The sequence below is a fragment of the Phyllostomus discolor genome, chromosome 5 (genome assembly GCF_004126475.2).
Source record: "Phyllostomus discolor isolate MPI-MPIP mPhyDis1 chromosome 5, mPhyDis1.pri.v3, whole genome shotgun sequence".
Classification (NCBI taxonomy): Eukaryota; Metazoa; Chordata; class Mammalia; order Chiroptera; family Phyllostomidae; genus Phyllostomus; species Phyllostomus discolor.
Window position 1 is genome coordinate 60,076,859 of NC_040907.2, and position 23,171 is coordinate 60,100,029.

The 23,171-nt window shown below is 35.2% G+C and overlaps 1 long non-coding RNA gene across 1 annotated transcript; it reads right to left on the minus strand.

Annotated features, from left to right (window-relative positions):
* Positions 1-227: 227 nt before the first annotated feature.
* LOC118500437 lies at positions 228-17,307 on the minus strand. Its single transcript, XR_004902997.1, has 3 exons — positions 17,296-17,307; positions 16,684-16,685; positions 228-314 (listed from the first exon to the last, which is right to left on the minus strand). It is a non-coding gene; the product is annotated as an uncharacterized LOC118500437 (long non-coding RNA).
* Positions 17,308-23,171: the final 5,864 nt, after the last annotated feature.

Consider the following 23,171-nt stretch of genomic DNA (forward strand, 5'->3'; position numbering starts at 1 on the left):
GGGATCAGAATACCTTAGGGGGTAGGTGGCTTAGTATGATGGAGAAGCAGCAAGGAAGCCAGTGTGGCTACAGTGTATGAGGAAGGAGGCAGCAATCAAGGAAAAGACATAGAGGAGCCACCACATTTGAATGCTTGTAGGCCAACAATTTTCAACTTTTTTCATTTCCACACACATATATATGAATTGCTAAAATTCTGTGGCACAACAAAAATATATATTTTGCCAATCTGAAAAAATAGGTATGCTTTTGATTGATTTAGAAAATAATACTAATAATAATTACCTATCCTTTTTGCTTCAAAGTGACTTTTCTAAAAGTCAGGTGCCTATTTTGCACATAAGGATTTCTGGTGCCAAGAATTAAACAACCAGACACAACTTCTTATTTTGAAATGACCAATAGCATGCAACTCTATTATATGGTATATATTCATAGTTCAAGACAAGGCATTCACACCAGGGCTGTTGCTGTCGTCTTGCTATCATTTTAAAAAATTTATTGTTATTCTATTATAGTTGTTCCAATTATTCCCCCTTTGCGTTCCTCCACCCAGCCCACACCCACTCCCACAGACAACTGCCACACCATTGTACATGTCCATGGTTCACGTATGTTCTTTGACTAGTCACTTCCCCTTCTTTCCACCATTGTCATTCTACCCCTTCTCCCCTCCCCTCTAGCCACTGTCAGCCTGTTCTATCATTATATTTTGCTCCTCAGTTTATTTTACTCATTAGATTCCTCTTATCAGTGAGATCATAGGCTGGTTGATCTCACAGACTGTTTTTTATTTCACTTAGAATAATGTTCTCCATCCATGCTGTCTCAAAAAGTAGGAGTTCCTTCTCCCTTTCTGCTGAGTAGTGTTCCACTGTGTAAATGTACCACAGTTTTTTGGTCCGCTCATCTACTGATGGGCTGTTAGGCTGTTTCCAGCACTTGGCTATTGTAAATACCACTGCTATTAACATAGGGGTACATAGGTTCTTTTGAATTAGTGTTTTAGAATTCTTAGGGTATATTCCCAGGAGTGGAATCACTGGGTCAAAGGCAGTTTTATTTTTAATTTTTGAGAAATATCCATACTGTTTTCCACAGTGGATGCACCAGTTTGCATTTGCACCAAAAGTGCACTAGGGTTCCCTTTTCTCCACATCCTCACCAGGACTTGTCTGTTGATTTATTAATGATGGCCATTCTAACAGGTGTGAGGTGATATCTCATTGAGTTTTTAATTTGCATCTCTCTGATAGCTAGTGATGTAGAGCATCCTTTCATACAACTATGGGCGATCTGAAGTGGTGTCTATTCAGGTCCTTTGCACACTTTTCAATAGGATTGTTTGTCTTCCTGGTGTTGAATCATGTGAGTTCTTTATATATTGTGAAGAACAAACCTTTGTCTGAGACATCATTGGCAAAAACGTTCTCCCACATGGTCAATTCCCTTATTGTTTTGATGATGGTATCTTTAGCCATGCAAAAGTTTTTATTTGATATAGTCCCATTTGCTTATTTTTCTTTTATTTCCCTTACCTTAGCAGATATATCTGCAAAAATATTGCTGTGTGGGGTATCTAAAATTTTACTGCCTGTTTTCCTCTAGGGCTTTTATGATATCACATCTTATATTTAACTCTTGTATCCATTTTGAGTTTATTCTCATGTATGGTATAAGTAGGTGGTCTACTTTATTATTTTTTTTTGCATTACCAGTCCAGTTCTCCCAACACCATTTACTGAAAAGGACAGTTTTACTCCATTCTATGTTTGTGCCCCTTTTGTCAAATATTAATTGAGGGTAGAGACATAGGTTTATTTTTGGTCTCTCTATTGTGTCCCATTGATTTATGTGTTTGTTTTTATGCCAATACCAGACTGTTTTGATTACAGTGGCCTTGTAGTATGGTTTCATATGTGGTATAGTGATCCCTCCTATTTTGTTCTTCTTTTTAAGATTGCTGAAGCTGTTCAGGGTCTTTTTCAGTTCCACATAAATTTTTGAGGTATTTGTTCTAGATTATTGTAGTACACCATTGATATTTTAATAAGTACTGCATTGAATCTCTACATTGCTTTGGGTAGTAGGGACATTTTATTTTATTTTTTTATTCTTTTAAACACTTCATTTTATTTATTTTTAGAGAGGGGAAGGGAGGGAGTAAGAGGGGCAGAAAAATGAATGTGTGGTTGCCTCCCACATGCCACCTACCGGGGACCTGGCCCATAATTCAGGCATGTGCCCTGATTGGTAATCAAACTGGTGACCCTTTGGTTCTAGGGCAACACTCAATCCACTGAGCCACATCAGCCAGAGCTGGGCATTTTATTGATGTTAATTTTTCCAATCCATGAATAGGTATATGCTTTCATTTATTTGTATCTTCCTCAATTTCTTCTTCAGTGTTCTGTAGCTTTCCAAGTATAGGTCTTTTACCTACATGGTTAAATTTATTCCTAGGTACTTCATTTTCCTTGTTGCTACAGCACATGGTATTTTCCCCCTAGTTTCTGTTTCTGATAGTTCATTATTGATGTACAAAAAATGCCATTGATTTCTGAGTATTGACTTTGTATCCCAATATTTTGCTAAATTCACTTATTAGGTCAAGTAGTTTTTTCATGGGGACTATAGGGTTTTCTATGTACACTATAATGTCATTTGCCTTCTTTCCAATTTAGATGTCTTTTCTTTCTCTCTCTTTTTTTTTTTTTTTTTTTTTGGTCTGATTACTGTGGCTAGAACTTCCAATACTATGTTGAGTAAGAGTGGTGAAAACAGCCACACTTGTCTTATTCCTGATTGTAAAGGGAAAGTTTTTAGTTTGTGTCCATTGAGTATGATGTTGGAAGAAGGTTTCTAATATATGGCCTATATTATGTTGAGGTATGCTTCCTCTATTCATACTTTGTTGACTGTTTTTATAATAAACAGATGCTGGATTTTATCAAATGCTTTTTCAGTATGTATTGATATGATCATGTGGTTTTTGTCCCTCATTTTGTTTATGTGGTATATTACATTTATTGATTTGTAAATATTGTACTATATTTGCATCCTGGGATAAATCTTACTTGATCATGGTGTTGTGATCTGTTTAATGTATGGCTGGATCTGGATTGCCAGTATTTTGTTGAGGAATTTAGCATCTATGTTTATCAGTGATATTGGCCAGCAATTTTCTTTCTTTGTTGTGTCTTTACCTGATTTTAGACTTAGGATAATACTAGCCTTAGAAAAAGAGGTTGGCAATCTTTCCTCTTCTTGAATATATTGGAATAGTTTCAGAATAGGAGTTTTATCTTCTCTGAAAGTCTGGTAAAATTATTCTGTGAAGCCATCCAGTCAAAGGCTTTTGTGTGCCAGGAGTTTTTTGATTACCGCTTTGATTTTGCTAGTTAATGGTCTGTTCTGGGTTTCTACTTCTTCTTGATTCAGTTTTGGCAGACTGTATGTTTCTAAAATGTATCCATTGCACCCAAGTTGTCCAATTCTGGCATATAGTTTTCATAGTAATTTCTTACAATCTTTTGTGTTGGTTGTTAATTCTCGTATGTTTCTGATTGTATTTGGGTCCTCTCTCTTTTTTTTCCTGGTTAAAGTTTTGTCTATTTCATTTATCTTTTCAAGGACAATATCTTGGGTTCATTGATTCTTTTCATTGTTCTTTTAGTCTCTATGCCATTTAATTCTCTTCTGATCTTGATTATTTCCTTCCTTCTACTCACTGTGTGCTTTCTTTATTGTCGTTCCGATAGTTCTTTTAGATGTAGTGTAGGTTGTTTATTTTAAATTCTATGTTCTTTAGGTAGGCCTGTATTGTTATGAATTTCCCTCAGGACAGCTTTCAGTGTATCCCATAGTTTTTTGGTTGTGGTGTGTTAATTTCCATTTGCTTCTAGATACTTTTCAATTTCTATCTTGATCTCATTGTTAAGCTATTCATTATGTAATAACATGTTATTCAGTCCCCATGAATTTAAATGTTTCTGAGTTTTTTCCTTGAGGTTAGTTTCTAGTTTTAGGCTATTGAGATCTGAGAAGAGGCTTTATATGATTTCAATTTTCTTGAATTTGTTGAGACTTTTTCTGTGTTCTACCATGTGATCTATCTTTGAAAATGATCCATGTGCATTTGCAAAAAACGTATATTTTGCTTCATTGGGTGAAATGCTCTGCACAAATTAATTATCCATTGGATCTAGGGTATTGTTCAATCCCAGAATACCCGTCGATCCATTGTTGACAGTAGAGTGTTAAAATTCCCCATGATGACCGCACTTTTGTTGATGTCTTTCTTAAAGTCCTCTAAGATGTTTCTTATGTATGTAGGTGCTCCTTTGTTGGGTGCTTATATGTTTACAAATGCTATGTTCTCTGGTTGGTATCCTTTACGTATTATGTAGTGACCTTCTTTGTGTCTTGTTATGGCCTTTGTTTTGAAGTCTATTTCACCCTATGTAAGTATTGTCACCCCAGCTTTTTTCCAGTCCATTTGTTAGAAATATTTTTTTCCGTCCATTCACTTTCAGCCTGTGTAGATCTTTTGTTCTGAGGTAAGTCTCTAGTAAGCAGCAAATATATGGGTCATTTTTTCTTATTCATTCACTTTTTTTCCTTTTAATTACAGCATTTAACCCATGTATATTTTAAGGTTTTTATTGATAGGGATTTATTCATTGCCATGTTTTCCTTTTGGGCATGTGTTCCCACCCCACACTCCCATCTTTGTCTTCTTAAAGCAGTGTGTTTAGCATCATTTGCTATGCTGGTTCAGTGAAGATGCACTCTTTTAGCCATTTTTCATCTTGTAAGCTCCTTATTTTGTTTTTCTTTTTATATGATAGCTGTGCTGGGTAGAGTAGTCTTGGTTATACATCTTCATTTTTCATTAGTTGGAATATTTTTTGCCATTCCCTTCTGGCTTCTATATTTCTATAGAGAAATCAGCTGATAGTGTTATCAGAGCTCCTTTGTATGTTACAAACTGGTTCTCCCTTGCTGCCTTTAGGATTCTCTGTCTTCAAATTTTTGCCATTTTAATTATATGTGTCTTGGAGTGGGCCTCTTTGGGTTCATTTTGATTAGGACCCTCTGTGCTTCCTGAACTTGCATGACGTTTTTCCCTCACCAAGTTAGAGAAGTTTCTGTCATCATTATTTCAAACCAGCTTTCTATCTCTTTCCACTTTTCTTATCCTTTTGGAATCCTTATGGTGTGAATCTTGTTGCATTTCATATTGTCCTCTGGCTCCCTTAAACTATCTTCATTCTTTTTGAGTCTTTTTTAAATTTTGTTGCTGATTGTGTATTTCTTTCTACCTTGTCTTACAAGTTGCTGATTCAATCCTCTTCTTCATCTAACCTAATTTTAATTCCTTCTAGAGTAATCTTCATTTTAGATATTGTTTTCTTCATTTCCTGCTAGCTCTTATGCATAGTTTCTATGTCCTTTTTCATGCTGATATATTTCTCAATATGTTCCTTGTAACTTTCAGAGAGTTTCTTGTAGTTCTCACTGAGCTCCTTGAGCATCCTTATAACCATTATTTTGAACTCTATGTCTGAATGATTGCTTGCCTCAATTTCATTTAGCACTCTTTCTGAGGATTCTTTCTTTCTTTTCAATTGGAAGTTGTTTCTTTGTCTCCCCATTTTAGGTGGCTCTTTTTGTTTGTTTCTGTGTATTAGATTGATCTGGTTTGACTCCCTTTCCTCATGGGGTGGACTTCTATGTTAGAAGTCTTGTGGGACTCAGTGGTGCAGGCTCCTTGAACTCCTGAGTTCAAAGGACATCCTTTATGCAGTTTATATGGGCTCTGTTGTTGTGATTGGGTTTTTGTTGTTGTTGGGTCATTCACTGATGAGTTCTCCCCTCTGGCTGGCTGACTGAGAATCACAACCCCCATGGTGGGTATTATATGCTCTTGTACAGGAACTTCCAGAACAAAACAAACAAAAGAAGCAAACAACACCCACAGTAGCCAAAATACCCCCAACCACTACCACAATGTCAACAACAGATAAGCTAAGCTTAATAAATGTGGAAAGAGAGAATATTATAAGCATAAGAAAGGAAAAAAATATGAGGTGACTAATAGAAAGAAAAATGATTTTTAGAGGGTAGTGGAAAGACAAATAAAGATAGAGGAAAAACACAGTGAAGAAAAAGAGAAAATGGAGTGTACAATGTAAATAAAATAGGGAGGAAACAATGCAAACTGTAATAAGAAAAGAGAAGAGTGTAATATGAGGTTTGGGGAAAACATAGTGGAAAAATCAGAACCAAATTGAAGAAAAACAACCACCACAGCCATATCCATGAGAAAGGAGCAAAGATTAATACAGGTAGAAATAAAATAATAATATTATAAGAAAGGAAAAGGAAAGAAAAGTGAAAAAAAGACTGTGAGAGAACTAAAGGAAAGAAAACTGATACTGAGGGAGGAGATAAGTGTAAAGAATAGGAATGAGGCTAAGGAAGAGAGAAAATAAAACAAAAATAAAACAGGGCAAGTGGAAAACAAAGTGGAGTAGTACGGGGGCGCAGTAAAATATAAGATTTAAAACCTAAAAAATAGTGAACTGGGGATAAAATTAAATAAATGCAACAATGTCAATATTATGACAGCCAAGTAAATAGTAATAAAGATGGACTGATAATAAAGATATTATAAGAGAAAAAGAATGTGAGATAACTAATGGAAAGAAAGATGGTTTTGAAAGGATGAAGGGAGGAGAAACAGTAAGAGTGTGGAATAGAAACAAGGCATAGAAAGGGAAAAATAAAATTTAAAACAAAAATAAGCAGGAGAAGGATAAAGGAAAAATGGAGAAGAATAAAAAAGATTTGATTGGAATTTAAACTGAAATAAAAATTAAAAAGAATACAAATAAAAATATATCTAAAATAAAACATAAAAATAATGAAATAGTAGGAACAAAATTAAAGACAGAAAAAAATGTTAAAAGCTATGCAGGAGAAAAAATAGCCAAAGTAGTGAAAAAGAACGAGGTGGAATTCATATCAGCAGAGTCTACTGTCTTTTTCTTCAGGATTCGTCCCTATATCAATCAGCTGGTGTCCCAGTACAGCTTTAGGCAGCCTGTTTAAGTCTACAAGTGATCCACAGTCTGTGGCTATCTCCTTCAGGCTTGGCTGGTCCTCGCTGTTCTGCCCTGCTGGCTTTTTACCTGCACAAGGCCCAGGGGTGGTTCATTTAATGTCCAACAGTACCACATGTACCACTTCCACCTGCCTCCAGGTGGGGCCTCTGGTGAAATTAGGAGGTTGGGATCTAAGGATCAGGAAGACATATATTCAGCCTTCAAAAAAGATGGTGGGTGTGTTCCCAGACCCTGCATGTCTTAGTCTGTCCCATATTATTTCCACTAATATATAGTTTCTGATGAATTATCTGTCTGTTTCATGTGAGGGACCAATCTGTGTAAAAGGGTAAGCCCTTTCCTGCTTGGTGTTGACAGCTGCTCTGTGTGACAGTGGAGGCTGGGTGGGGCCTCGAATACCTCTTGCTGCACCAATTTCTAATCTCTCTGCTCTGCTGTTTTCAGTGGAATAGGACCCAAGAAGGAGCCAGCATAGTGTCTGATAAAAGTCCATAAAGGACTTCTTTGGAGATTCTCTTTCTTTCCCCTATAGACATGTGCCCAGAAGAGGATTCTTGAGCCTAGCCTTACTGTTCTGTGGAGTTTGCAATCCTGCAGGTAGGGGATGGGCATGCCTTTCCCTTCCAAGAGGTTTGTATTTTATGGTTTGAGTGGCCCTGCCTGCCTGCAAAGAATCTCAGGCACTTGGTTCTAAACCATCCAGTTCCTAGCTCACTGCTTTCTCAGGAGGCTGACTCAAACTCTCAGTTCTACATGCAGCTCCCTGCTCACTAGCCATGCTGGGTGGGGCCCTGCAATCCCTTCACTATATAGCCTTCTACTCTTCCTGGCCAGCTGGGTTCAATGGGCATGAACCACATTTTGAATTGGACCTCTTTGCTGACAGGGTTGCTGCATGCATGTGAGTTTCTGATCAAAGAGAAGGGCCTCCACTCTTCTCTTGAAAACAGTCCCCACTTTGAACCACACTGCAGCTCTGAGCCACTGCCCAGCTCTCTCTGCACTCCACTTCCCCAAAAGGCAAAAAGTTTTTCTCTGTCAGTGTTGGCCACTACCTGCCAGTGACTCCAACAGTTTTAGGAGCTAGAATTTGCCTCTTGGACTCTCCCAGTTGTCACTGCAGCTATGGATGTACTGCTCACTGTGTGTGTGCAGCCTAAGAGTCTTCCAGACTCTGTATATCCTCCCAAGTCTCTCCTAATAAAGGTTGGAGGTTCCCTGTGTAGGGCCAGGGCCCTGCCCTGGGAGGAGCAAGAGTAACCAAGCTATATTTTTTGTAGCCTAGTTCTCTGTTCTCTCCTTTACTGAAGGCACCTCACACAGGAAGTTTCCTTTTCAACTTAAAAAATCTCTTATGGAACAGTGCAAAGCTTCCTCTGTATTCCTTGGCTTCAAAAATTCATATCAGCTAAATTTCCATTGATTCTTCAGGTCACATCAGATCAGCTGAAAATCTATGCTGGGGGCATGAAGAAGTGGGCTCAGCTTCCACCTACTTGGTCGCCAGACATCTTCTCCACCCCTGTTGTCATTCTTTTATTTGACAACCTAAAGGAAAAGAAGTATGTGCCCCTGACTATTAAGCCATGTATTGCATGTTTTAAAATTTCTCATAGCACACCATTTGAAAATCATTGCTGCAGGCTAGTGGAATGGTGTAAAGCTTTACTCAGAGATGGATGGACAGTCACCGGAGAGTTCTGAGTAGAAAATTAGAATGACCTAGCTTTTGAAACATTCATGATATATTAAGTAGAAAACAAGCAGTTAAAAATAAGCATTACAGCTTACAGAGTATAATGGAATATGTACTGATTTTATTTTGTAATCTCTGTTTCTGCCTGGGAATTCTAAGCTCCAAGTTGGCACAAACATATACTTGCTTTCTCATCACTACATAACCAGAACTGAGTTTACTGCTTGGTTTATATTAGGTATGCAGTAAAATTTGTTGGCTAAATTCATAAATGAATAAATGGACAAGTATTTTAATACATTGCACATAAATAAAATCACTTGTTTTGCTTTTGTCCTAGTCCTGGAACTTTGTTGTCACATAACTGGTTACTCTTGCCCTTGGACCAGTCAGTACTGGAGTTCCACAAGGTTTAGTCCTGAAAAAGTATCCTGAAAATATATTTATTATTAATTCCTTCAGAGTGATTTAAAAAAAACTTTAAAATTTAGTCTATGAGGTCCATAGAACAGTGTGTGGTGTGTGTATACACACACACATATATAATTATGTATATAAAATTGTATCTATATATACATATTCCATGTTCCATATTTTCAAAACTTTCTATGAACTTACATTGTTCTTTTATTGACAAAATGACAATAAATAGTAAAAAATGTATATTTTAAAACTTACCCAGCTGTGTGCAGTCTGGTTCAGCTGGTTGGGCACCATTGCGTAAAGCAAAAGGTTGCCAGCTGTATTCTTGCTCAGGGCACATGCCTGGGTTGTGGGGTCAGATCTGGGAGCATAGGAGAGGCAACCAATAGATGTTTTTCTCTCACATTGATGTTTCTCTCCTTGTCTTTTCCCTCCCTAGCCTTTTCTATAAAAATAAATACAATCTTTGAAAAATGGTTACCTAAGAAGTTTAATAAGCTTGGAATTTTTAATTTACTTTAGCAAAAAAAGAAAGCCATTTTTCATCAAAATGCACTTTTTTAGAATTGAGAAATTGGATTGCCACTTCTTCTTTGAAGCAAAGAGCATAAAATGAGGCTTGTAAAAGAGGTGAACCATACAAACAAAAACCAAAGAGATGCATCTATGCATTTTTTTAATAAACTAACTCCAAGTACCATTCAACTATAATTAACAAAAACTGAATCTCTCAGAAAAGTCAATTGTTAGTTTAGTATGACTGCTATTTTATTTTGCTTTTTCAGCACCAACTATTAAAAGAAAGAGTCAACAAAAATACCCCTGGGCAACTTTTGGAATTTATTCAGAAAAATATCTTCCAGACCATATTATGCTGTCAAAATACATTCTTACTTTACTGCACTTTCTACATCTCCATTTACACAACTGAGGGTGATCACCAATGTCTCAAAAAACCTAGAGGTCTTAGATCTCATTATGATCATTGGACCTGACTCATTTAGGAGGAAATTTGAGACACTGAATTATAGAGTTATCTTCTCAGTATTTCAGAATTAAACTACATTTTCCAGAAGATTCAATTAATTAGCACATATTCAATTCTAAAAGATGGTATGAAAAGTTTTATAGTCTACGAGTTTCTCTTTCAATATAAGAAATATGCAATAATCACAAAGATGACTTTCATACTTGGAAGACCAATTATCTGATCATTTAATAAAATGATTTGCATGAAAAGTAACATATATAACAAGATTAAGTTAACAATCCTCAGTGTTCACATATAATAAAATCTATAACAAAAGAAAAACACTTTGTTTAATAATTCAAAAGCACCCTTAAAAATTAAGTTTCATTCATTTGAACATTTATCATGACAGAATTATATTTAAAGAGGCCCTAATAAATGTAAGCAGAGAGCAGACACATATATTTACTAGAATGTCTAACAGGAAACATTTTATTAACTTATTGGTTATTATATGTGCTTGGTATCATTATAAAATTAGAAATTCCTTCAATAGATTAATATACTGTATATATCTCTCAAGTACAATTTAATAAAGTTTTATTCTATGTGAAGTCTGTGGTAGGTTTAGAGCAGTCTGCATAAGGTCACCACTCTAAAAATAGATTTTTTGGTGGTTATATTTTTTATATTAAAACTATCTTTATAGATCATGAAAGCATTTAATTTTCTACTGTAACACTAGTGGTAAATTATTAAGATGTTGTCATCTCTCTTAGGAAAAGAATAGAACTGTTCTGGGGCTATAGAGCTTATTTTATAGCCACCGTGAGGGGTCAAATGCTGGTCAACTTACAAATGACTATCAGTGTATTTGTTAACCTCTGTATTAACTCTGATTCACTTCATTTCAGGGCCATTCCAGACACTCTCTCCATTGCTGTTTGCACTCCCACCACAGCCTCATCTGGGCAAACTCTGTCTCTATCTCCATCTCTATTTCTATCTCCATCTCTATCTCTATCATCTATCTATCTATCTATCTATCTATCTAATCTATATCTATATATCTGTATAGATATATATCTGCATCTATATCTATATATCTGTATGTGTATCTATATCTATATTATATCTAGATCTATCTATAATTATATCTAATCTGCATTTATCTATATATTACATATGATATATACTTTAAGTATATAACATATATAACATGCTAACATGATTTTTTTAAATAGAAAAATATTCTTAAATATATATCTCTCTCTACTTCCCATGCCCCCAAGCCCCAGGTGAACTTCCCAGAACTCAACAACATTACTAGTCTGTTGCATATCCTTACAGAATTTTGTATATGCATACATATCTATGGTGAATGTAGTCTATAAATCTTCTCTAGATTAATCAGAGTATTATATGTATTAATCTGCACCTTCTTTATTTTACTTACCTATGTAGCATGTCTATCTTTTCACATTAGTGTGTATTAATGAATCCATTACAAAATACTTATAGCATAGTATCCTATTGTATGAATATACTGAATTTATTGAACTATTTTCAGACATAATCTTAAGTATAGTTCCAGTCACTGCTATTGAAAGCATCTCAATAATAAATATTGTATAAAAAGCCTTGTGTACATGTGCAATATTGTTTTCTTACCCAAAACAAAATGTTTTTCAGTTTATTCAAGCCTACCTCTCTGCCCCTTTCTCAGGAGAGAGCTGAGTCTTTATACTGGTCTCTGTACATGAAATGCTGTATGGCCACTCTAAAAGATGATCTCTGCTACATAGACAAGTTCTGGAGTCAGACCACTTTGCTTTGTATTCAATTCCACCAGTTAACTAACATCATCGACCTTGGAGAGTTTACTTGACACTCCTGTGTCATTGCTTTCTTATCTGTAAAATAGGGACAATCATAATAGTTGTCTAGTGATCTGGTATTACAGTATGTGATAGGCTGGTTAGAAGAGTGCTAGACACAACAATAAGCATTTAATTAACATTAGTTCATAAATAGTAGGTACAAAATAGACAGGGGGAGGTTAAGAATAGTAGAGGATATGTAGAAGCTAAAGAATTTATATGTACAACCCATAGACATGAACTAAGGGGGGAATGCAGGTGGGAAGGGGGTGCAGGGCAGAGGGGAATAAATGGGAGGAAATGGGAGAACTGTAATAGCATAATCAAGAAAATACATTAAAAATTAACATTAGTTCAAATTAGAATCATCCCTATGATTATCATATTATGCATGCCTACATAATCTTAAAGCCTTCCTCCCTATATTTTACTTAGAAATGTTAATGAAGAATATATATTAAATGTTTAAAATTTTTATTCCTGATCTATTGAAATGAACATATGAATATCTTTCTTTACCATCTTAGAATATATGGACAGTCATAGTTGAATGTCAGCAGTTTTGGTTTTCATGACACTCTTTCTCATTTGTTCAGAGTAATGCCCTGCTTTCTTTATAAAAAGGTGTGGCAGGTTCCCTCTTCTTTACATTTCTTGTGGAAAACATCTAAGAACATTGAAAATACCTGCCAATGAACATTTATTAACATTCTCTCGGGATCGTTTTGTAACTAATCAGTACTTTGTGGCTGGCATCTCTGTGATAGTTATATCCAATTTTTTTTTCATGTCACTTAGGTCAGTTTAGGTGTTCCACTGTTTTGGTGCACAATTTTGAAAATTTATATTTTCTTAGACAAATATTTATTTCTTACAATTTGTGGGGTATACTTTACTTACAGAGATGGCCATTATTACGTGCACATTGCGTTCCTTATATGCATGCCTGTGTTCAAATGTCTGCCTTTCAAAACAACACAAGTTCATACTGGATTAAGGGTCTACTCCCTACCTCAGTATAACTTCATTTTAACTCAACCAATTACACCTGCAATGATCCTATTTCTGAAGATCATATGCTGACCTGTTAGGGATTAGGACTTCTACATATGAATTTTGTGAGAGGGACAGCTCACCTCATAACACATGGCCACAGAGTCATAAAGACCAATTCAGAGAAACCATGGTGCATGTTGAGATTCTATATTAAGGTAATTTTATGAAAATGAAATTGCTTAGAATATCTTTTAAAACTTTTCCAAAGATGTATCTTAAAATATGCAAAATTATAATTTGTCAGGCTTCTAATTATGAATCATTATCTCTATGGTTCAAATGTTCTTGTCTTGCATTTTACAAATAGCTACACTGAACTGATTTTATTTTGACCTTTGATTAAAATGGTATATGAAAAAATTAAAAATGCAAATAAGTCACATATGAAATCAAGCACAGATATTTGATTTATCAAGCTAACTAAAGAGCCCTTATATCTCTAATGATTTATTCACATGAATAAATAGCTAATCATATTCTAAAATTTGATTTCAGCATATTCCTTTTATATCCTATTGCTTCCCATACATTTTGTAATGACAGTTCTTGCTTAGTGCTTTTTATGTTTACTTTGAACTAGATTTCAAAGACTTGAAACTTATCCATAATCATAGGCATACCATAGCATTTTACATAGTGAGAGTCACTTCCTTTAACAGAATAAATTTCTCAGCTTACCTTTTCATAGTTCTTCTGTTTAAGAACCAAAACTTTACCACCTGTAACACTATGGTTGTCATGTTATCACTCATTGTAAAACACCATAAATTCATAACTAGAAATAATTTAATTCACTTGTGAATACAAACAGAAAGACTGTCATTGGTCAATGCAATACCGGTAAAGTTAAAACAAATGTTTTAGAGAAGTTTTTTTGTTTGTTTGTTTTGTTTTAAATCTATGTTCAGAGAAAGTATAACCACATGCATTATTTTCTCAAGTTGTCCTCACATCCATGTATGTCAAATAGCTAAGATGTAACTATAGTTTTTGTTTTTAAAATATAAAAATATCCACATTTTGTTATTATAAAATTTTTCATTGGTCCACCAGAACTTCTTTTGGGAGCATTTTCCATTTTCTGTATACATTTGTACCCTTTGTGCTTTTTTTGCTCTCTCTTTCTCTCTCTCTTTTAACTCCTGTGAGAGAAATATCAAGCATTGTACTACTTCAATTATCTTGGAGCAACAGGATTAACAGGAAAGAAAAAAAAATACATGATGGCTAATATAAATACAGGCCAGTGATAAATGGCTGAAGTAATATCAAGAAGTAAAAATCCTAGAACAGGTTGCTTACTCTGATTATCCAACTGCCCTCACTTACAATATGTCCCCCCCTACAATGCACACTCTCACCCACCTTATATATTTGGTTACTTAAGAGATCATCCCCAAATTACTGGCTTTAGAATTTCTTGGGAAACCATTCGTTATGGCCCAATAGTTACTACTTAAAATGTACACATTGATGTACTGACTCTTAGTATCTCAGAATGTGACTGTATTTGAAGATAGAGCCTTTAATGCGATAATCAATGTTAAGTAAAGTCCTATGTGTGGGTTGTAATCCAGTATGACTGGTGTCCATATACAAGAGGAGATTAGGACACAAACAACATACTGGCCAAGGGAGGACTATATGAAGACACAGTGAGGTGATGACCATCTGAGCTGAGAAGAGAGGCTTTGGAAGAAACCAGACCTGTTAATGCCTTATCCTGGATATTTAACCTCCAGAAACGTGAGAAAATACATTCCTGTTATTTAAGCCATGCAGTTTATGATATGTTGTTATGGCGGCCCTAGCAAACAAATACACGTTTTTTTCTTTTTTCTTTAAGCAGAAGCGTCTCTTGGATCCTTGTTAATTTGCATGGCTGGTAAAACTGTCTTCTGTTTTTCTAAAAGTGCATGCCCACTGTTATTATTATAATTGAAGATTAATAGCACTGTCTCTTATCATTCGATACCCAACAGTTAGACTTACATATCACATTCCTTCCTGCAAGCTTACAGCTCCTTCAAGGGAACTCACAGCACTTCACTGATAGGAAAATAGAGTGGATGGATGATTTCCCCTGTCACAGAGCATGTGACTTTAACATGTATAATCAAATGAAACAAATTTAATCCTATTCAGCATAGTTCATCAACGATGCTAGCTTTTGTTTATTTATGGAAATTGATGTCAAGAGATGCTACATAATTTACCAGACTCAGAGAGCAAAACTCCTAAACTGGGCCCAGATGGCAAAGCCAGTTTTCTTTATACTCTCCTACTTCACACTGACTAATGCTCACACACGGCCATTTGTGTTTTTAGATTGTTACTACCTCCACAGCAGAAGCCAGTATAATTCTGGCTTTGTAAGTTCAGGAGGAATCCTCAGTAAATATTTGTTGATGCTTTTGTGGCTCTACATGCTGTTCTATTTACTTCTCAGCTCTAAACAGCTAACAAAGATACCAACATAAAGTAAAACTATAGTAAAACAAATGTCTGAAAACAGCACACATCAAGCCTTCTTTATAAAGGATTAGGAATAGCAACATACATAGAAGAGAATCAAAATGTTGAAAAGAACTCTGAGATTTCAATATGCATCAACAAACAAGATATTGGCACATGAACAATTAAATAGGGAAAATGTTATTGCTTTACTGTAGGGACATTGTTGATATCACAAGAAATCATAAATTTCCAATGGACATTATTCATTTGAGGCATTAAAGATCAATGCTAGAACACTTTCAATTGTATACATCATTTAAAATCGAGATGAACAAAAATACTTAAGTGAAGCTTTTCCAATTAGTGACTACAAAGTATCTTAAAACATTCTGTATCATACAAAGGACACACACAGATTAAAACATCTGGTTTCTAAGAGTTAACTGTCCTATAATGTAGAACTGCTTTATATATCTAAATGCTTCCTCCCTTAATAATATGTCTGGATTGGAATGTTGGTTTATTTATTGGTTCTGTGCTATTTAATGGTATTTTGGTTAAGCCAGTATTTTATTAAAATGGTACAATATTTATACAAGCATTCAATCTACGTTTAAATCTGTGAAATAAAAAAAAGACCTTGTAAAATCTTGATTTGATTTACGGGGCACTTCATCAAGTAAAACTGTTGTTATAAATACAGGGTGATGGTGAGGATAACTTGGGTGGGTGGCAACAATGGAATGAGAACATCATTCTTGATCTTTGTTTTTCTATGCATGTAATTTAGAGTAGGCTTTCAGAGCTGGACTCCCCTCTCTATAAAATAGAGGGAGTAAAGATGTCTAGCTATATACTGCAGGGGGAGGGAGAACGGTTTCCCATGACCCAGTATCAGCAGTGCCTTTAATAGTAACAATGTAAAAGTAATTACCAACAATTGTATAGAAATTTATCATTTAAAAATTCTTCAAAATGTTACTAATTTTACTTCTACAAATATATTACAGTACACATATAATTATTCTCACATGGCAGACACAAACTATGATGTATCCTAAATATGTTACTTCTACAAGGTTACCTGGTAAATGGCACAGTCTGGGATGAAATTTATTTCACCATGCTGGTCATAGCTGAAATATGTGAACAGAATGTGAACCTGCTCAAAATGATATATCAAATCTACTCTTTCTGGCTGCCACATTGTTTACTGACACCTTGTCAACAACTAACAGAATACTTTTTCTTCATTAAAACATTGGATGGGCCCTGACTGGTGTGGCTCAGTTGATTGAGTGCCAGCCTGTGAACCAAAGGGTCACTGGTTCAATTCCCAGTCAGGGCACATGCCTGGGTTGAGGGGCCAGTTTGGGCCCCTGGTAGGGAGCATGATAGAGGCAGCCACACATTGATGTTTCTCTTCTTCTCTTTGTCCTTCCCTTTCCCTTTCTCTAATAAAAAATTAGATGAGCCATGACCAGCATGGGTCTGTTGTTGCGAGTGTCCCACAAAGTGAAAGGCTGTGGGTTCCATTTCTGGTCAGGGCACATGCCTGGGTTGCAGGCTGGTCCCTGGTTGGTAGTGTGCTAAAGGTAATCAATGTTTCTCTCACACATCAATATTTCTTCCCTCTCTTTCTTCTTTTCTTCCCTATTCTCCAAAAATAAATAAATAAAAACTTTTTTAAAAAATTGGATGGAATGGAAATAAGAGAAAAACAGAAAACATAGTTCTCTTATAAACAGAATGCTGCATTTCTTCATTTCCATTTTTTATTATGATTTGAATTTTCTGTACTTGAACTGTGTAATGGTTAGAGTAAAAATATAAAAATAGAAGCTAATATCTAAAAATCTAATTCTTAAATACAAAAATTTACCAAGAGCTAATTAACATATGAAACTATCTTGCAATATTTTGCACAACTAAAGAGGTAAAAGAGAAGTGGAATTTTATCATGAAACAAATACAGATTACTTGGAATGATAGATTTGTCCACTTTTCTTGAGCAGTTTCCTTGTTTAGGCTGAATTAGTTAATTGGTCACCCAAATTCTTTTTCTTCACTTTCATACAGCATGTGGATTGTCCATACACCAGTGCTATATGTAATGAAGATTATCAACTCAGATCTCACCATTGGAACCACCCTAATTCTTAGTCGGACTATAGTGAGCATGCATTGACTTTGTTAAACTCAACTTGTGGTGATACATCTACACTTTGAAATTCTAACAACATATTTCTACTTTAAACACTTAACTTTAACTAATTGTTTATGCACTAACAAATGGATTGCTATTCCAGTAAGAAGCTGGCTTCTTTGGAAATTCTCAACATTTGCATGCCATATGCTTTCAAAGAATAAAATATTCAATATTTAATAAAATAATCCTAAACTAAAACTCATCCATTGCAGCTGGAGTTATTTCTTTATTTAGAATGGTTTGCAAAATTTTAGTTAAGAGGAAGATAATGTGAAAAGAAGCCATGTCTCTCCCAGTGAGACTACTTGTCTCATGCATGTTTAAGGTAATTGCATGGCACTACATTAATGGAAAGATCTACGCAGGATTAAGGGACCTCTGCATGTCCCTCCCACAGCCCTGTAGGCACTGAAGTACTTTAAAGGAACTGTTTGCATTAGAATGCTCCCATGCATTATAGCACTTAAATCTTGAAAATAGTTTTGAAGATCATCTACCACAGAGCTTCATTTGTAATGAAAATGGAAAGGGGCAGTCATAACTAAGTTTTTTCCAACAATTATTATTTGTTTTACTCAAATTTGGGGGCCAGAATTATGTTTTTCCATAAAATAGTGAATCTATTGCAACCGACTTGCAATAATAAAAAACAGAGGAAATGGAAATATATCATCCCATAAATAGACCATTTTCCCATCACTTTAGAGTTGTATTCTGTATTGTAGAAAAGGTTAATATGTTGCTCATTCACAAACTGACTTCAAAATATTTACATATAGTGACTAATATTTTTATATTCAGGTGTGCTAAGAATGTTGTGTTTTTGAAAGAGACCATTAATAATGTGAAGTGGAGATAAATTAGACATGAGTTACTCATTTCCCAGCACAGATTTCTAGCTATAAAGGTAAATTATTTGAGATATAATCACTGGAAGAGTCCAACAAAAATTTTTCTCTTTGGTTCTCCTAAGTTGGAATATGTTAGTTTCTCATACGACAAAAAGGGAATGCCTTCTCACTTTTGAGGCACAGTACATAATAGTGTTTGAGCTTTCTTATGAGGTTTGGCTCAGTCATTACCTTCTCTGAAGCTTAGTTTCAACCTTGGTAAAACAGAATCACAAGGGGTCAGGAAAACAGGGTTGCCTGGAGTTCTAAACATGTTAATACATGTTGAGAGCCTGGCACAAAAAACATTTCTTATCCATGTTATATATAATAATATTATAGTGATTTATTTTCCACAATATTTTTTCCCTATGGCTTGTTGGCTACAACTACTCTAGTACATTGATCTGAATAGGGATTACAGAAAATGACACTGCAGAATTTTTCCTTGATACAAGTGCAAATTTCTTAGAGAATTGTGAATTTCTTTCATTTGAGGCTTCTGAAGGTGCCCCACCTTTCTTTCATTTCCAACAGCATCAGGAAATTGAATATGGTAGAAAAGTATAGCATTTCCCTCCAAAGAAAACAGAAAAGATGATCTAAGAATATGCTTCTTAGAGACTATGTGAATTGGGGAGACTATGTGATTTTAATTTATTTATTAAAATGGAAAAGATTGCATATGCTCCTAAATTTATTGTGAAGAATAATATAAACTATAATTTAGAAGACATTCAACAAATATTTCTTTATAAATTTTTTTAAAAAACATATTCAAAAAGTTCTTTTTAGCTTAAAGGGACTTGTGGTAGACAAACTTTCCAACAGAAGCAACTAAAAATAAGCCAGTAGAAGGCAGAAAGCATTGCTGGTGAAAATAATCACGACTATAGCACCAAGGTCCTAAGGAGAAGAGGGCTGAATGAATTGAACTGAGAGTCTGCAGCTGCATTTCTTGCAGGGGGAAGAGGGATTGCCAAATCTGAGTGCACTGATGTACTTTGCTTGTTCAAATGGCCAGGGAGGCAGAGAAACCAGCAATTTATGATAATCTTTGGGAGCTGAAAATATATTCAACAATGGCCAATATTCAAGACTAGTGAGACTTTTTAGGGTGGTCAGTGATGCAGGCTGTGAAAGAATTCAGAAAGAGAAGAAAGTGCAGACTATAAAGTTTTGTGTTCACTCTCCAAGAAGCGAGAGGAGCTTGGCATGGAGAGATACACCAGCACTGAGGGGTGGGGGCTTTGAGCTTTTATTAAGTGATTGGGGTGGTTGTAGAGCAGCGTGTTTCAGTCAGTCTTGTAAAGGCTGACGCTTGTTTTGATGTTGTTTTTTGGTGTATAGTCTGGTCATAGAGGTCTGGCATGTCCTGTTGCTTAAGTTCCCTGGAGCCTCTATACCTTCAGGGCACTTCCCATAATTTTTCTAGTTCTGAGGATAGCAGTACATAAAACAAGAGTTAGTCATGCTTCATGGGGTCCATCTAGCTCTAGACTGAAAACAGGGTCTTTTGTCCTATTAAGACTGGTGGGCAGAACACTGAGCTGGACAGGCAGCTTTCTCCCAAGACATCTGTCAAAATCTAAAACTGGAGCGACAACAGAACAAGAAATTAATTAGAAAATCCCTTTTCCTTCTAAGGAGATCAGATTAGGTTTGGGTATCTAAAGGAACTGAGGATCTCCAGTAAACACAAAAGATCTCAGTTAAATGCTCTGAATGATTATGTTCTGGGAGAAAGCACCTGTTAGCCAGTTAGATGAAGTCTCATCTGGTTTGGTTCAAACCAGAACCAAAACCATACCTCAGCCTTTCCTCAGCTCAGTCTCTACGTGGATTCAGTGATCAGCCTCCAGTCTGCCTAACAGTAGAAAGGGAAGAAACTGTTTAGAGGACAGTGATATCATGTGAATCATCTGTGATTTTTATGTATGAGGCCTGTCAGGAAAAAATTCAACCATTGTTAATATAACGAGAATGGCTTGCATGATATCTATATAACTTGATAGGTAAGGAGAGTGCACTGGAATGTTCATGAGTGAACAATGGTGACTTCACTGCACTGGTCAATGGGTACACTAGATGCTGTTGAGTGAGCATGTGTACTGTGTGGCTGTTGCATTTAAAATGAGCAAGTACAACAACAAATCTGGACCAAATTTTGCGTTAAGCTTGAACATTCCTCCGCAGAAACTATTCAGATTATTCAGAAGGCTGCACCTATGGGCAACTGGTGACCAGCAACTTTATCAAGACAACAACACATCCACTCATGGCATACATCACATCTCGTGCAGAGACTTCTGGTGAAACATGAAATCATCCAGGTGACTCAGCCCCACACAGCCCAGATTTGGTGTCCTGTGACTTCTGGCTTTTCCCAAAACTAAAATCACCTTTGAAAGGGAAGAGATTTCAGACTGTCAAGATTCAGGGAAATACGACTGGGCAGCTGATGGTGATTAGGAGAACTGTGTGAGGTCCCAAGGTCCTAAGATGCCTATTTTGAAGGGGACTGAGGTGTCATTGTCCTATATACGATATTTATTTTATCTTGTATCTTCAATAAATGTCTATTTTTCAAATTACATGGCTAGATACTTTCTGGATAGACCATGTATAATATCCAATATTTAATTGTTAAAATTACTAGAGGAGCAAAGAGAGTATCATAGAAATATTGTGTGATGTATATGCATGCACAAAAATAAAGGAATATACAGAAGTTTAACTAGAGAATAGCATCTAGAAAAAAAATAAAATGATAATTCTAGACCTAGGAAGTATAACAACTAAATTTATGAACTCAGGGAAAAGATTTAATAGTAGATTCAACACAGCAGAATAAGAAAAAGATCAGTAAACTGGAAGATAAATCAATGAAGCCTACACAAACTGAAGTAAAGGAAAGAATAAATTATAAAGAGAAAAAACTTAAAATAGTAAGAGCATAAGTGACAAGTGAGACATTCTCCAAAGTATAGCCAATAAATAATTGAATACATTACTGAATGGAACTGAAATGATATTTGAAGAAATAATGCCCATCAGTTAAAAAACAGAAGAAGCAAAAACAATGAAAGACAGTAACACTGTGTAAAAGCCTTGTAAGTCTCCAAAAGAATAAATACAAAAGAGAACAACACCTAGACATACAGTAACAAAACTGCTTAAAACTGAAGAAAAAAAACAGCCAAAGGAGGGAAAAATCACACATTACATCCAAAGGAGCAACAACACAATTTGCAGGTGACTTCTCAACAAAAATTAAGTCAGGTAACAATAGGCCTATAAATGTTTAAAGAAAATAAATGACAACTCAGATATCTATCCCCAACAAAAATACCCTTCAAAACAAAGGCAAAATAAATATTTTCAGATCAACAAAAACCAAGAAAATCTGCCACCAATTAACTGTGCTAAAAGATAAATAAAAAGTCACTCTTGAGGAAAAAAGAAAACCCACATCGTGTTGTGGAATTTAAGATACAGGTAGAATTTCATATTGGCTTCTCTGTTTTCTGATATGACTGATTTTGTTTGCTTTTGATATTCGTCTGATAAATAAGTTTTCATCTTATCAAACAGAATATTTGCATAATCTTAAATGTGTCTCAATCTTATAAGTAGCCTATAATCCATCCTATTTGGCCTTTGGTCGTGTTGGCTATTGATGATCTCCCTTACCAGCAACATAAACTCCAAAAGTCTCTGTCATTTCAAGTGTTGCTTGACAACTCACATTTTTGAGGGGGAACTAATAATATAATTAATAAGGACTTATTTTTTAGCATTTATTTATATTTTTATTCTGGGCATTTAAAATGTGTGTGTGCATTGTGTATTTATGTATGATAGACACATAATTTCTTATGATGATGATCATATTTTAATATTTAATACACATATTTAAGCCTATGTTTACCACTAATTATAGTTTTTTATCACTAGATATATTCATTTTAGAAGCAACTTTCAATTTCCTTCTTTCTCCTGTCCTAATACTTTCATTTTTCTATTTATTGGATACTTCAGTTTCAGATTATTTCAATGTTTTAATATTACATAGCAACTAGGGCTTGGATTTAATTAAAAATTTTATCAGTCTATTTGCACAGCAAATTTATCTTAAGCATTTCTTTTCTCAGATTCACATCTTCCTTTTCCTGGCTTATAATCTATTACATTTGTTGTGGTGATTCATGCTTGTATACTCCCTTTCTGTGTTGGAAAACCTTTCTGAGTGTATTTGGGCATGCTAGCTCTGCTTGTAAGATGATATTTTACAGTGACAGGGAAGAAGTGTAAAGTCCTACTAGGTTGATGCAATGATGTCTTGATTTCTATAGAAATGTACCCTTTAATAATGTCATTATCTACAAGGGGCGTACCTTTTCATATCTCACTCAAACACCTACACTTTAAAATTCAGCCTCTGAAAAAATACTTTTAC